Raw genomic sequence first — 18040 nt, forward strand, 5'->3', positions numbered from 1 at the left:
GTTTACTGTAACATCACTGCGTGTTTTCGATAAAGGCTATGTGCAGTAAAATAGAGGCTGAGTAGCACACACAGATAGACACAAGGCTGTACGTGTTTAGGTATGAGAATGTGTCGTTTTATGTGGATTTTAAATGTCACTCTTAAATGTTGAACACATGGTTAAATAGAAAGATCCGGAAACGTGCCACACATGCTGACCTTGTCAGTGCTCAAATTGTTACACATTTATTTATGTTTTTGCAGACAACTCCACGGCTCTTTTGGTGGAATTGTGCGTATTGGTGCTACTGCGCTTTCACTGCGTGACACATAAGGTAAGTGAAGGTACTGTAACACGACAGACTGTACAGAGACCGTAGGTGGTTTCCGGTTGAAGACAGCAAGCAGTTGGTGTGAGAGGGACGTGTGGAGGGAGGCGCCAAGTTCACGCGGTCCTGTCAAATTCGCATGTGTCGGGACGTGAAGTCACGTGCGGCAGCTTTGTACACGTCTGCGCATGTGTAGTGTAAACCATTAAACGTACAGCGAAGTACGATACACAAATTTCAAGAGCATAGCAATGCGTTTTAGCCCATACTGACTATTCAAATGGTATATTTCAGTATTTATTGAGCCATGTGGTATCTGTAACAAACTTCAACAATGCTTTTAATAACAATTGTAATGACTAAAGTACAAAAGATATCGACATACCATATGAAACCTCATATCCAGATGCATGTAGTGAGCTATGGTTTATGTACATACTTAAATTAGTCACTGAGAGATAATGGAACTACCTGTTTAATAAAAGTAACTAAGTATCCAAGATTGCTACACGAATATCATGGCAACACGTCAAGGAGATTGTAAACACATTTTATGAATAATACTTATACCTACACCTACGTGACAACTCTGCCATTCACACTTAAGTATCTGGGATAGGTTACCTCGAACCACTTCCACTCTATCTCTGGAAAAACAAACACTTAAACCGGGCTGCACGTCTTTGAACTTTCTCGATGTTCTCCGCCAGTGCTATCGGATAAGGATCTCATACTGCACAGCAGTACTCTCTTTCGCAGATCAGTTGTATCTTCTAAGTATTCTGCTAATTAAACGCAGTCATGGTTTACCTTCCCCAGAACTTCGCCTACGTGATCGTTCAAGTTTCAGTTGTTTGCAGGTGTAATTCCTAGGTATTTAGTTGAATTTACAGTCTTTAGATTTTTCTAATATATCGTGCAACCAAAATTTAACCGATTCCTTTTAGTACTGATGTGGATGACCTCATACTTCCATTATTTAGAGCCAATTGCCGCATGATTATAACTAACTAATGCATTACCAATAAACTGCTGCTTCCTTTGAATAAAATGTGCAGTAGCAAACTTTACAATGTTTTAGAAGCATGTGTGTGTTTATTGACTTAAGTGTTCTACGGTTAAGATCACTTTTTTGTATCAGAAGTTGTAATTCATACTTGTGATGTCTCTAACCTACTAAATGATGTATACTCTCGGAAATTCTAAGGCTTGGGCAACCAGTCTTATAAAGGCGGGCTCCCATCTTTGCTTTGCAGCAGTCGCCCAGGCGCACTTGCGGAGGCAGGATCTATGTTACTCGGGGACATAGTAGCGTTTCAGGACGGCAGTCAACACACAGGATTATTTTGTCGGTGGCTCGGTTGCATTGGTGATTTTCATATGTGGGGTTGGTTGGCGCTTAGAGTAAATCCGTACTGAGGTGGACTTTAAGTCACACAGTTGAGCTGGACACTGAATATTTTATCTTTCTTCCGCATTGTAGCGTAATTTCTTCGAGTATCGGACGGACGTAATGAAAATAGGGAGTAATGGCATTCAGCACTTAGAATTATCTCGTGGTGAGTAGGACTCTAATCGAGACAGTTCAGTAGGAACTATGAATATTTAATGGCAGTCAACACTTGGAATAGCTTCGGCGAGTGTCGGACGGACTTCTGTTTATCGCTGTTATTCCTGGTCTGGACATAGTGCATTTCGAGAAAGAGAATTGATGAACTTTATATAACTTTTTGCTGTTACAGGATTTATTTAAAATTCATAGTGAGATTTTAACCACTATATAGGAGCTCCAGCTACACTCCTGGAAATTGAAATAAGAACACCGTGAATTCATTGTCCCAGGAAGGGGAAACTTTATTGACACATTCCTGGGGTCAGATACATCACATGATCTCACTGACAGAACCACAGGCACATAGACACAGGCAACAGAGTATGCACAATGTCGGCACTAGTACAGTGTATATCTACCTTTCGCAGCAATGCAGGCTGCTATTCTCCCATGGAGACGATCGTAGAGATGCTGGATGTAGTCCTGTGGAACGGCTTGCCATGCCATTTCCACCTGGCGCCTCAGTTGGACCAGCGTTCGTGCTGGACGTGCAGACCGCGTGAGACGACGCTTCATCCAGTCCCAAACATGCTCAATGGGGGACAGATCCGGAGATCTTGCTGGCCAGGATAGTTGACTTACACCTTCTAGAGCACGTTGGGTGGCACGGGATACATGCGGACGTGCATTGTCCTGTTGGAACAGCAAGTTCCCTTGCCGGTCTAGAAATGGTAGAACGATGGGTTCGATGGCGGTTTGGATGTATCGTGCACTATTCAGTGTCCCCTCGACGATCACCAGTGGTGTACGGCCAGTGTAGGAGATCGCTCCCCACACCATGATGCCGGGTGTTGGCCCTGTGTGCCTCGGTCGTATGCAGTCCTGATTGTGGCGCTCACCTGCACGGCGCCAAACACGCATACGACCATCATTGGCACCAAGGCAGAAGCGACTCTCATCGCTGAAGACGTCACGTCTCCATTCGTCCCTCTATTCACGCCTGTCGCGACACCACTGGAGGCGGGCTGCACGATGTTGGGGCGTGAGCGGAAGACGGCCTAACGGTGTGCGGGACCGTAGCCCAGCTTCATGGAGACGGTTGCGAATGGTCCTTGCCGATACCCCAGGAGCAACAGTGTCCCTAATTTGCTGGGAAGTGGCGGTGCGGTCCCCTACGGCACTGCGTAGGATCCTACGGTCTCGGCGTGCATCCGTGCGTCGCTGCGGTCCGGTCCCAGGTCGACGAGCACGTGCACCTTCCGCCGACCACTGGCGACAACATCGATGTACTGTGGAGACCTCACGCCCCACGTGTTGAGCAATTCGGCGGTACGTCCACCCGGCCTCCCGCATGCCCACTATACGCCCTCGCTCGAAGTCCGTCAACTGCACATACGGTTCATGTCCACGCTGTCGCGGCATGCTACCAGTGTTAAAGACTGCGATGGAGCTCCGTATGCCACGGCAAACTGGCTGACACTGACGGCGGCGGTGCACAAATGCTGCGCAGCTAGCGCCATTCGACGGCCAACACCGCGGCTCCTGGTGTGTCCGCTGTGCCGTGCGTGTGATCATTGCTTGTACAGCCCTCCCGCAGTGTCTGGAGCAAGTATGGTGGGTCTGACACACCGGTGTCAATGTGTTCTTTTTTCCATTTCCAGGAGTGTATTTAAATCTAATTACATACATTGAGTAGAATTTCAGCAGTGTGCCATTTAATTTGTGCATTTAACAAACTAACTGTGTTTCAGAGTTCAGCTCTAAACTCGTTGTTGGGCAACATTATTAGCATGCAGTACCTACGAACCAACCTAACACTTTTATATTCTGATTTTGTATTTCAGTGACAATTAATCCGAAGTTTATTATTAAAAAAGCGATAGATACGGACTTCAAACCCTACGACAAAGATACGAGCTGAAGAGAACTTCACGTTATTTTTTTCCGTACAGTTGCAATGCGACAGTTTTTATACAAAAATCGCAGAATTCCTCACTCGGTGGGCAGCGGTGCGCTTGGCTCGCTAACTTCCCATGAGCTTCAACGACTGTGTAAACTAACCAAACTGCCTGCAGTCGATTCTCTATCTTTGCATTATCACAGCAATGAATAGTTCGCACAATAGAGGGATAATACAATACAAGAATGAAAGTGGGTACGTAACAGGAAACTTTCATAACTAGCCAACGTACACGCACTTCATATGTGGAGTCACTGAATGTAATGGTAGAGCTCTATAACGAGACAATGATGAGCCGTTCTCACAGCGACGGCAATCATATCACAGCACTTACCCGTTTAAGGCAGTCAAAATCCATTTTCTGTAAACTCTACCGTGTTCATGATGATCGAAATTTTGAACAACACCTCTAAGGGTTGCTTGTTATACTGTGCTTTGTCAGAACAGAGTCAACACACTGTGAGAAATGTGTCGTGCGCGGTTTGCTGAAGTACCCTGCACTACGTGTTGTACGTTTTGGTGATAGTATGCTACAACCTTTTTCAATGCTGTCAAGATATTCCACAGAAATTAAGGTAGTTGGGAAAGTGCTGGAGATCACAGGTTGTTTATACTCAAATAGTGTGTAATAATCTCCGAACAATTTGCGATATTTTGTCAACGGAGTTGTCTTTCTCTTACATACACTGCCAGAAAGAAAGGAAGCGCCCTGCTTGCATATGTGGTAGGATGCCCATGTAGTTCTGTACATGTACACACGAACGGCAGGTTGTAAATTATCGGCCGAGCGGTTCTAGGCGCTACAGTCTGGAACCGCGCAACCGCTACGGTCGCAAGTTCGAATCCTGCCTCGGGTATGGATGTTTGTGATATCCTTAAGTTAGTTAGGTTTAAGTAGTTCTAAGTTCTAGGGGACTGATGACCTCAGAAGTTAAGTCCCATAGTGCTCAGAGCCATTTGAACCATTTGTAAATTATCAGAGTTACAATTCTGTGTGACAGGTTGAACTGCCACCAGAGTGCACTAGTGTGTTACACGTTTAATACAGCTATCACACCTGGTAGGGTACATAAGCGGCGTGAACAGAGTCACAAGTTGAGTGATCACCGTGCAGACCCGGAGATGGCGCGTACTCCTCTTAGACAGCATTATCTGCAACTGACAGAGTCTGAAAAGAACCTCACTGTGCACATCCATTTGGCTGGCTGGTCGAATCGAGCAATATCCAGATTTGTGGACCAGTCACATGCAACAGTGGCCTGATGTTAGACTGCATGGAAACCTAAGGGCAAGCTTACTTGGCGTCAAGATTTTGATCCATCACGTCTCACGACGACAAAGTAAGATCACCGTATTGCGCAACAAACATATCGTAACCCCTTCACAAACGCTCCTGCCGTATGAGAACATTCTGTATGATCCCGCACCACTGCTCGGAGACTAGCAGCTGCCTGAATAGGGAATTACCGTCCATTGTGTAGTCTATGGCTGCGTTTCGAGTGGTGCCATTGCCGGGAAACGTGGACTGCTAATGAGTGACCTCGCATTTTATTCAACGATGAGTGGCGGTTCTGCACTATAGCGGATGCCCATCGTCGACGATTAGTGCGGCGACATAGATACAGCCCCATTCTTTAAGTGTTTTAGAGATGTACAACAGTGTTATGGCGTCCGTTCAAATGGTTCGAATAACTCAGAACTAGTTAAACCTAACTAACCTAAGGACATCACATACACCCATGCCCGAGGCAAGATTCGAACCTGCGACAGTAGCGGTCGCGCGGTTCCAGACTGAAGCGCCTAGAACCGCTCGGCTACTCCGGGCGGCTATTGCGTCCGTCATGATGTGCGGAGCCATAGTGAAAGACCTTAGGTGTCGTCTTGATATCAAAGACCAATTACAACAGTTGTGAGCCAGCTTACCTAAGAAGAGTATACAGCGGCTTTCTGACACCCTTTCCAGACGAATCAGCCTATGCATCCAGGCCAGAGGGGGCTTCACGTTGCACTGATAACTAAGCTCATACTGCCAAATTCTTTCTAAATTTGACTTGATTTTGTAAGCACCGCATTAATATCATATACCATCTCACCCCGCATAACTTCATTTCTTTACTCCTCCCCCTCTGGACACTTCACTTTTTTATTGGGCAGTGTGTATCTCTCGAAATGAGCAAGCTGATGAGGTGAGAGAGATTGTAGCTCAGAGTGAAGGTTGCCAACTGCTGTTTTTACTGCATATGTCGCGAGAGACTGTAACAGGAAAAAATTTTGGCGGGTCGGGGGAGAGGGACCGAGGGAAGGACGAGAATCGTGTAGGAAATAACAAACGCCCGCACCACAAGGTGTGCTGCAGGGCACAGGTGTAGAACTCTCATATTATGTGACGAACGTGATGGTGCTAATGAAAGAGGGCAAGAAAAAATATTTTACAAAACTGAAGTGGAAACGGCAGACTGTAAGAGAGCTTGAGCAGCTAAGAAAGGCTTAGGTTAGCAAAGATTAAACAAGGAAAATGAATTTGGTTGTGTGTTTCTTTGCATGGCCATCCTCCGCAGCAGCTGTTACAATCAGTTGTTATTGGTTTTTCCGTATTGAGCTTACTGCAGTTTTATTAATGAGAATCTTAGACCAGACGCGATTCGCTTTTATTTATAAAGTATCTTCCGTGTATATTCTGTAAACTGGATACATGTATTTGTACGTTCTTGGTTGTTTTAGATTAAAAACAGCGTTTTGTTTGTAAAGTAGTTAAATTGCACTCCAACTTCATAAACAAAACGCTGTTTTTAATCTAAAAGAACCAAAATGTGAGAACATATGTATGCAATTAACAGAATAACCATGGAAGGTGCTTTATAAACAAAAGCGAAACGCGTCTGGTTTAAAGTTCTGAGTAATTAAATCGCAGTAAGCTGCAGACGTAAAAACCAATAATAACTGACTTTGGTTGTGTTTAATGCTCCTCAGACGGCAAGGCCATTTAATGCCTTTTGACCGAATAAACCAATTTTTGTCTCCATTTATTTACACATCCTGAGGGTAACATGCTTAAGCTTGTCATATGTTGCCGCACTTGTGGAAATACTGGATTATAAGATCCGCTGAAGTACGCTATGCTATATCCCTTACGTGATGTCTTTATTTCCAGTTACTCGTCTGTATTTATACTGAATTATATATTTATATTAAGTTGAACTGTAGACTGCTACTTTGAGTCACAACGAAGTGAGTCTGGCGAAGGCCGAATCCGCACGCACCACAACCAGCCACTGGCCTTGTAATCCAGTCACTGTGACTCTAGTTTTTCTAGTTGCTTCAGTGTTCCCGTCTATGTAAATACCTACCTGGTTCCCCATCCTCACCTATGGAACAGGGTATAAAGGACGTTTGAATCTGAAATCAAACTGAGAAAATATTCATTACCAACCGACAGCCAGTCATCACGAAACCCCATTCGTGTCAGCCGGCCGGTGTGGCCGTGCGGTTCTAGGCGCGTCAGTCTGGAACCACGTGACCGCTACGGTCGCAGGTTCGAATCCTGCCTCGGGCATGGATGTGTGTGATGTCTTTAGGTTAGTTAGGTTTAAGTAGTTCTAAGTTCTAGGGGACTGATGACCTCAGAAGTTAAGTCCATAGTGCTCAGAGCCAGCCCATTCGTGTCAAAGTAGGCAAATTGGTCCCGACGGGGCATTCTATCACAGTAATAAAATAATAATCAAATATCAATCGGATTCTGAAGAAATGGGTGGAACATCAGAAACAAGTAGCAATTACATTTCTAAATATATCCATGCCTGTTATTACGGGTGTCTATATTCCGTAGTTAAAGTACTAATTTCACCTACCTATCTGTCTCGCCACCAAAATATCTTGCATTTGTCTGCTGACTTAAAACTGGCTTTGAAAAGAATAATAGGAGGATTAGGATTTGACACTAACGCAAACAGACACTACATTTAATATTAATGTACACTATTAAAAAATTTAAAAATGGAGGTGGACAGGATGAAGTGAGATATAGTGGGAGTTAGAAAAAGTTCGACGACAGGAGGAACAGGATGTTTGGTAATTTGAATACAGGTTTGTAAAGATAAAATCAAATAGCGGTAATGCAGGAGTAGGTTTAATAATGAATAAGAAAATAGGAATGCTGAAAAGGTACTATGAGCAACATAGTGAACGCATTATTGTAGCCAAGAAAGACACAAAGCCCATATATACCACAGTAGTAAAAGTTCATACGCCAAATAGCTCCGCAGATGATGAAAAGACTGAAGAAATATATGATGTGATAAACTAAATTGTTGAGATAGTTAAGGGAGACGAAAATGTAATAGTGACGGGAGACAGGAATTCGATAGCAGGAAAAGGAAGGGAACGAAATATTGTAGGTGAATATGGACAGGGGGAAAGAAGTGAAAGAGGAGGCCGCCTTGTAGGTTTTTAGACAGAGCATAATTTAACCATGGCTTAAGAATCATGAAATAAGGTTGTATACGTGGGAGAGATCAGGAGACACGGAAAGGCTCCAGATTGGTTGTATAATGGTAAGGCAGATATTTCGGCAGCAGATTTTAAACTGTAAGACATTTCAACGGACAGATGTCGACTGTGACCACAATTCATTGATTATGAACTGTAGCTTAAAACTGAAGAAATTGGAAAAATGTAGGAAATTAAGGAGATGGGACCAGGACAGGTTGAAAGAGCCAGAGGTTGTTTAGAGTTTCATAGGGAATGTCAGCCAACGATTCACTGGAATAGGGTAAATGAATACAGTAAATGGCGAAAGCGTAGCTTTGAGAGATGAAACAGTGAAAGCAGCAGATGGTCAAATATGGAAAAGACAAAACCTAATTGAAATGCTTGGATAACACAGAAGAGATTGAAGTTAATTGATGAAAGGAGAAAATATAAAAATGCAGCAATATAAGCTGGTGAAACTGAATACAGATGTCTAAAAAATGAATCTGACAGGAAGTGAAAAACGCTTAACCAAGAATGGTTAAGAATTTAGAATCATATTTGACAAGGGGAAAGATAGATACCGGCTGCAGGAAAATTAAAGAGGCCTTTGGAGAAAAGAGAAGCAGAGGTATGAATATCAAGACCTCAGATGGAAAACCAGTCCTAAGCAAAGAAAGGAAAACTGAAAGTTGTAATGAGTATATAGACGGTCTATAGAAGGCAGATGAACTTAAATTTATTTTTATAGAAATGGAAGGGTACGTAGATGAAGATGAGATGGGAGCTATGATACTGCGAGAAGAATTTCACAGAGCACTGGAAGACCTAAGTAGAAACAAGGCTCCAGGAGTAGACGACAATCGCTCAGCGTTGGGAGACCAAGCCATTGAAAAACTCGTACATCTGGTCAGCAAGATGTATGAGACACGTCAAGAAGAATGTAGTAATATCAATTCCTAAGAAATCGGGTGGCGTAACATTACGCGTATTTAGGCGAGCTAATCGGACACCCAATATTGGTATGAGGGAATTTGTTTGCTAATCTATGCAGCCAGACAGCTTCAGGCGAGCCACGTGCGTTAGAAAAGGACCGGTTGTGGGGAATATCCCGTATGGGAAATTTGGCAGACGCGTCGATCACTTATAAGGGTCGACTATGATCCAAAAAATGGCGGCTTTTGAGAAAAACTGAAACACGGCTTCTTACAGCTTTTCTAGAGACTATAATAAATCAAAATCAAATATAAATACAGATCTAAATACAGTGGCAATCACAGAAAAATGAGTAGCATGAAATAACAAACAGTATTTCAGTTTCTTTAAAACTATGGAAGTTAATATGTCTCTGTGAATAGATATTTACACAATGGATCTCTGAATTTAAAACTTTTCAACGATTCAAGCAATTTCAGGAAACATTACCTCAGATGGCAGCATTCACTATAACTATCATCCCTGGAAGCTATGTCCCTGTATCTATTTTATTCATTGATTTACGTCTCCTTTTCTTGTTCATTATACAATTAAATTGCATTCTCCACATTTAAACAGGAAATGAACATAGCATCAATACCTCACATTTTGCCGGCCGTGGTGGCCGAGCGGTTCTAGGTGCTCAGTCGGGAACCGCGCGACTGCTACGGTCGCAGGTTCGAATCCTACCTCGGGCATGGATGTTTGTGATGTCCTTAGGTTAGTTAGGTTTAACTAGTTCTAAGTTCTAGGGGACTAATGACCTCAGACGTTGAGTCCCATAGTGCTCAGAGCCATTTGAACCAAGTAGTTCTAAGTTCTAGGGGACTGATGACCACAGCTGTTAAGTCCCATAGTGCTCAGAGCCATTTGAACCTCACATTTTGCCATACTTGTGTTCTTACTTAACGAACAGTTTACTACACTGTCAGTAATTTTATTTTAAATGTTGACTATAGGTGATATTAAAAACACTGTGCTAATTTAAAAGGGATCAATCACATGTGCTAGTGGACACCGCAATTGAGAAGATGGTCAGAAGACGCTTTTGTCAAGCAAGTAATTGTTTAAGCAGTTTTTAGTGGCAATCTGTTGTTATTTAACTTAAGCACTCTTGCGCAAGACTTTTGGCTTATTTATTTATGGATAAATTTTTATTTACAACTATTCTGAACAATCTGAGTGTAACCGAGTGTTTATGATATTTCTTTACTTAAATGTTGTTGTAACATATTAATTAGTCTGGGTAATGGTCATGTTGAGTCAGATCACGTATTTACAGCTTAAGAAAATGGTTCAAATGGCTCTGAGCACTATGGGACTCAACATCTTAGGTCATAAGTCCCCTAGAACTTAGAACTACTTAAACCTAACTAACCTAAGGACATCACGCACACCCATGCCCGAGGCAGGATTCGAACCTGCGACCGTAGCAGTCCCGCGGTTCCGGACTGCAGCGCCAGAACCACTAGACCACCGCGGCCGACACAGCTTAAGAACGATGTATGTTTTGGTGAAGATGGCCTTCAGCCAATGGAGAAGCAGACAGCAGATCTCTAAACGTAACTTCACTGCATTTGATAAGGGTATTTTCTGTTTCTATATTAACTGAATTTCGTAGGACCACTTTTCGTTTATCCGAGACGTCCTTCTTGAAAAAACATCATTCATTATATTTCTCTGTCTTCTACATCAATTACAGACGTTATAATAGAACCATGATTATCCAGTTAATCACTCAACCATTAGTTTATTCATATTGAGTATGAAGCGGCGATCTGTATTTACTTTCTTAGGAGAAGAAAAACTTCTTAGCCAAGATCGAAATGAAACACTATGTTGTGGATAACCACTTTCGTTAAAACTGTTACCATCGTCAGATCTCTGTGCAGGTTATTTATTATAAATATCTTGTGCCAGATGCACAAAAAAAAGCTTTCCATTAAATCTCCATATGCACAACATATGACATGAAAGATGTGTAGCTACGTTACAAGCAAAAATTAAAATTACTATGTACACAAATCGCCTCAACATTGCATCCATATGATCAGACGTCGTGCCTACTAGGGCACCACAAGACTGAATGTCAGACGGACTAGTCACTTAACTTTTATTTTGTATTTCTGTGTGTGTTTTTTTTTAATTCACAATTCTCGACAGCGCATAGACTATTTGATTGTAGGATCACAGCTACAGGATATTATTTGCCAAATTAGCTGTGGAGCATGAAAGCAAACTACATCGAGTTATTCTTTTTAATCAGAACCGTAGATAGCTCAAGTACCTAAGGTATGAGCAATATCGGGCAAAGTCGCAGCTGGCTTGTTCGTATGGGATGTTAGGCAGAGCAAGTACTCGGCAGTAACCGTTAGGTACCACTGCAGTGTTGACGGATATGAATGTTATCGAATTATCACTTAAAGTCATGGTTGCAAAATACATGCTAACACGAATTCTTTATAGAAGACAGGAATAACTGAGAAGATCGGTTTGGATTTCGGGTTCTGTAGGAACACACGAAGCAATATTGACCCTACGACTTATCTTAGAAGACAGATTAATGAAAGGGAGACCTACGTTTATAGCATTTGTAGATTTAGAGAAAGCTGTTGACAAAGCTGACTCGAACACTCTCTTTGAAATTCTTAAGGTAGCAGGGATAAAGTACAGGAAGCGAAAGACTATTTACAATTGTACAGTAACCAGACGGCAGTCATAAGAGTCGAGGGACATGCAAGGGAAGCAGTGGTTGAGATGGAGTGAGACAGAACTGTAGGAGGAGGAGTAGGACACTAATGTTCAACGTACCATCAACGGCGAGGTCATTATAGACAGACCACTAGCTAGGATTAGGGGAGGATGGGGAAAGGAATCGGCCGTGCTCTTTCAAAGGAACCATCCCAGAATATGCGTGAAGCGTACGAGCTAACATTCCAAAGATATTCGGGCTCACATGCGGTTCCTCTTCGTCAAAATATCTTGGCTCAAACTCGTCCAGGGATTGAACCGCACGTGTCGCATTACATGTCCTAACTTAGACGCTTGTGGCCCTTTGCTTAAATTGTCTGGCTGATGGCAAGTTTCCGAAATACAAAGTTAACATAACATATAATAAGAGTAATAATAATATCGAGAACTAAGTTAACGACCCATAAATGATGCAGGCCACACAGTTGCGATTTAGTTGGAATAATGTTTATTCAGAAAGAAAACTAATAGCGAAAGTGGTCGTATTTAGAGTTACTGGTACACTCGAGCGCATATCCATTTGATACAGTTCCATCATTCACAATCTCATTGCGAATTACCAGTCCGATACTCCACCTCGTTATCTACGTGAAAATTTAGAGTTCACACCAGGCGCGCGGCTGCTCACCGCTCAGAGACTAAGTCCCGCGATACCACACAACGCGAAATTTTCTAAGTCTTTTCACTTCCTAGCTGCCTAAAGACCGACCGTAAGCTTTTGCGTTTGCATCCGAACTGTACCCTTTGGTGTTTCCAGCCGAGCTGTCTGCTTTCGCCTCTGCACCAGCACTGCCCTCTGCCCGTCTCCGACCGCGTTTCCCACGCGCCGAACATCTTCATTCAAATGCCTAGCCCACTTCCCTTTCCTGAAGCCGGCCATCTGATTGGCTGCAGCTTGTTCTACATTACTTTACATTTTAACACATTTAGAAAATAAAAGCTTGACCACATTCACGTTCTAAATGAAGTAACAAGAATTACATAATAAACGTTAAGTTATTTTACACAAAACCAATACAATTTCCTTCTTAACTTTGAATGTCATGGCCAGTAGCCTTGCACTATTGTGCTTTCTGATAAATAAACAAAGCACAAAAGTAACTATTATGCACTAATCTTTTCAACAAATGTTCTATTACCTAATGATTCAATAAGGTGTCATGCTGTCATTGTTTAATGTGTTTTGTGTGGAGGAAAAGATGATCTGATGCTTAACTGTAAATCCTGATAATTTAAATTTACTATATATTTCAACAAATAAAGTTACAGACTTGATATTTACAACGTTTGTCATTTTAATGATGCGCTTCTACACTCCTGGAAATTGAAATAAGAACACCGTGAATTCATTGTCCCAGGAAGGGGAAACTTTATTGACACATTCCTGGGGTCAGATACATCACATGATCACACTGACAGAACCACAGGCACATAGACACAGGCAACAGATCATGCACAATGTCGGCACTAGTACAGTGTATATCCACCTTTCGCAGCAATGCAGGCTGCTATTCTCCCATGGAGACGATCGTAGAGATGCTGGATGTAGTCCTGTGGAACGGCTTGCCATGCCATTTCCACCTCAGTTGGACCAGCGTTCGTGCTGGACGTGCAGACCGCGTGAGACGACGCTTTATCCAGTCCCAAACATGCTCAATGGGGGACAGATCCGGAGATCTTGCTGGCCAGGGTAGTAGACTTACACCTTCTAGAGCACGTTGGGTGGCACGGGATACATGCGGACGTGCATTGTCCTGTTGGAACAGCAAGTTCCCTTGCCGGTCTAGGAATGGTAGCACGATGGGTTCGATGACGGTTTGGATGTACCGTGCACTATTCAGTGTCCCGTCGACGATCACCAGTGGTGTACGGCCAGTGTAGGAGATCGCTCCCCACACCATGATGCCGGGTGTTGACCCTGTGTGCCTCGGTCGTATGCAGTCCTGATTGTGGCGTTCACCTGCACGGCGCCAAACACGCATACGACCATCATTGGCACCAAGGCAGAAGCGACTCTCATCGCTGAAGACGACACGTCTCCATTCGTCCCTCCATTCACGCCTGTCGCGACACCACTGGAGGCGGGCTGCACGATGTTGGGGCGTGAGCGGAAGACGGCCTAACGGTGTGCGGGACCGTAGCCCAGCTTCATGGAGACGGTTGCGAATGGTCCTCGCCGATACCCCAGGAGCAACAGTGTCCCTAATTTGCTGGGAAGTGGCGGTGCGGTCCCCTACGGCACTGCGTAGGATCCTACGGTCTTGGCGTGCATCCGTGCGTCGCTGCGGTCCGGTCCCAGGTCGACGGGCACGTGCACCTTCCGCCAACCACTGGCGACAACATCGATGTACTGTGGAGACCTCACGCGCCACGTGTTGAGCAATTCGGCGGTACGTCCACCCGGCCTCCCGCATGCCCACTATACGCCCTCGCTCAAAGTCCGTCAACTGCACATACGGTTCACGTCCACGCTGTCGCGGCATGCTACCAGTGTTAAAGACTGCGATGGAGCTCCGTATGCCACGGCAAACTGGCTGACACTGACGGCGGCGGTGCACAAATGCTGCGCAGCTAGCGCCATTCGACGGCCAACACCGCGGTTCCTGGTGTGTCCGCTGTGCCGTGCGTGTGATCATTGCTTGTACAGCCCTCTCGCAGTGTCCGGAGCAAGTATGGTGGGTCTGACACACCGGTGTCAATGTGTTCTTTTTTCCATTTCCAGGAGTGTATATCAAATGTCGATCATTGAGATCGATCAAAGCGTTCAGATTTGAGCATTCATGTCTTTGTTATGAAACTTGTTAATTTAAATATAACAGTACATTCTAAACTATTACAGATATGATCAATATTCAAGTTTTTGTGGAGGATAGCAGATTAAAATTACTGTGGCTTGATTCCATGCATTACTATACAGTTAAATAGTTTTCATAAATGTTTCCCTTTTAGGTCCGCCATATTTAACACTGCTACGCCTCCTCGGCCACAAATGCCTTCAACTGGGTTTCCTTATGACGTAGGTTCTCGTCTGTCTCACTCGCACACTACAGCGCTTAGGCCTCAATAGAAAAATGACGCCTGTGAGTTTCCCCATCTCGTGGTGAATCTGCACCCTTTGTGGTATCCAGTCCTGGAAGACAGGGTTCTTTTCACAATTCCTGAAGGCTGACTCCTTCGGCCATATACTTAAATGAGAGCGCAATGCTCGTTAACTCACAAGCGAATATCATGGGAAACCTAAACCAATATAGTCTGATGCGGGTTTGAGCCGTCGTCCTCTCTAATGGGAGTCTAGTGTGCTAACCACTTCGCCAACTTGCTCGGTGACAGGGTTGTACCCTGTCTGCAATGTAATTCATTCTGTACATTGAGCAAGCAGTAAAGGAAACAAAAGAAAAGTTTCTAGTAGGAATTAAAGTTCAGGGAGTATAAATAAAAACTTCGACGTTTTGCCGATGGCTTTATAATTCTGTCAGAGACAGCAAACAACTTGGGAGAACAGTTGAACAGAATGGGCACTGTCTTGAAGGGGTGGTGTAAGATGAACACCAACAAAAGCAAAATAAGGATATTTGAATGTAGTTGAATAAAATCAGGTTATGCTGAGGGAATCAGATTAGGAAACGAGACCCTTCAAGTAATAGATTATTTTTATTATTTGTGCATAAGAATATCTGATGATGGTCGAAGAAGAGAGGATATAAAATGTAGACTGGCAAATGGCAAGACAAGTGGTTTTGAAGAAAAGAAGTTTGTTCACTTCGAATGCAGACGTAAGTGTCAGCTAGCTTTTTCAGAAAGTATCTGCATGACGTATAGCCCAGTACAGAAATGAAACATGGATGCTAAACAGGCTATACAAGAAGAGAATAGAAATTTGTGCAATGAGGTGCTACATAAGAAGGCTAAAGATTAGATGGGTAGACCATGTAACTAGTGAGAAACACTGGGGTGAAAAATAATTTGTGGCACAGCCTGTCTAGAAAAAGGATCGGTTGACAGGACACATTCTGAGACACTGAGGGTTCACAATTTAGTATTGTAGGGACGTGTGTAGGGGTACAAATCGTAAAGTGACAGCAAGAGATGAAAACTGTAAGCTGATTCAGAAGGTTGCAGTAGTTATTTGGAGATGAAGAGGCTCGCACAGGATAGAGTAGGAAGGAGAGCTGCATCAAACTAGTCTTCTGACTGAAGATCAAAACGACAGCAACAACAAACACCGTCCGAACAGGCCTTGAAATAAGGTGACCATATTTTCTAGACTCAAATTCAGGACATTAACATATTTCCTAGGCCCAAATCCGGGACACACTAAAAATTTTGCAAAATAGGCTATATTTATTTACTTATTTATTTATTATATGAGAAGAAGGTTTCAATTAAATGTAATAAATACAAACTATCAATTAAATTTGTTACAAAGTAAAGCACATTTACATTTTATTAATACCTTCTACGATGAATGAGTGTGATCATGGCAACTGTATTTATCAGTGCTGTGAAATTTCTTTATCAAGTCTGTATTTTTCAAAAACATATGAAAAAACTCGACTCAAGTTTCATCATAATTTATTCTACTTACTAACATTGCTTTCATGGTTTCTACAGCCAACTGTGTTTTCTCACTTGTCCATATATTCATATGATGTAAGCTTTCACGGCCGGTATTGTCTTCACTTAAAACTTCCGGGTTGATAGACCGTCGTCGAAGTATAAAACTCTCTCCTGACGTTTCGTCTCCGACTGCGGGAGACATCCTCGGAGGTAAAGCGGCGAACTGCAGCTCGCCGCTTTACCTCAAGGATGTCTCCCGCAGTCGGAGACGAAACGTCCGGACAGAGTTTTATACTTCGACCACGGCCTATCAGCCCGGAAGTTTTAAGTGTTGTCCACATATTGCTCATGTGGGAAAATACCCTCTCAGTAGCAGCATTAGTGCCAGGAAGGCAGAAAAGAAACTCCACTAGCTTGAGTGCATTTGAGAATGGCACATGATTCTGGCTGAAATGAGAAATCATCTCAACTCATCTTTGACCTGGAACAGTGTTGTTAGCAGTCCATTCAATGATTTTCTCAGTGGTAACAAACTGTTTGACACTGACATACTCAACATACATTACATTTTCTGCAAACTGAACATATGGCATAGTTTCGCTAACTGCATGTTTGCCATGAAACCTCCTATGCCTCTTCCATGGCTATCAGAAAATATGCAGATTTCTTCCTTCTTCTTTTCGAGCTACGGTTAGAACCGCGCGAATGCGTTCGAGTGCCACTTTTTCACAGTTGACGTGGTCTCTGACTGCCCATTAGCTCTTCGAGCTGCGGCCAACACGTGTTTGCACAGTACAAACAGTTTGATAACGGTTTCGACAATATGTCGTACCCTCTTGTCAAACAATTTCCCACCATAACTAAAACTAATAATACACTCCTGGAAATGCAAAAAAGAACACATTGACACCGGTGTGTCAGACCCACCATACTTGCTCCGGACACTGCGAGAGGGCTGTACAAGCAATGATCACACGCACGGCACAGCGGACACACCAGGAACCGCGGTGTTGGCCGTCGAATGGCGCTAGCTGCGCAGCATTTGTGCACCGCCGCCGTCAGTGTCAGCCAGTTTGCCGTGGCATACGGAGCTCCATCGCAGTCTTTAACACTGGTAGCATGCCGCGACAGCGTGGACGTGAACCGTATGTGCAGTTGACGGACTTTGAGCGAGGGCGTATAGTGGGCATGCGGGAGGCCGGGTGGACGTACCGCCGAATTGCTCAACACGTGGGGCGTGAGGTCTCCACAGTACATCGATGTTGTCGCCAGTGGTCGGCGGAAGGTGCACGTGCCCGTCGACCTGGGACCGGACCGCAGCGACGCACGGATGCACGCCAAGACCGTAGGATCCGACGCAGTGCCGTAGGGGACCGCACCGCCACTTCCCAGCAAATTAGGGACACTGTTGCTCCTGGGGTATCGGCGAGGACCATTCGCAACCGTCTCCATGAAGCTGGGCTACGGT

This window comes from Schistocerca cancellata, chromosome 4 (genome assembly GCF_023864275.1).
Source record: "Schistocerca cancellata isolate TAMUIC-IGC-003103 chromosome 4, iqSchCanc2.1, whole genome shotgun sequence".
In the NCBI taxonomy this organism is placed as follows: Eukaryota; Metazoa; Arthropoda; class Insecta; order Orthoptera; family Acrididae; genus Schistocerca; species Schistocerca cancellata.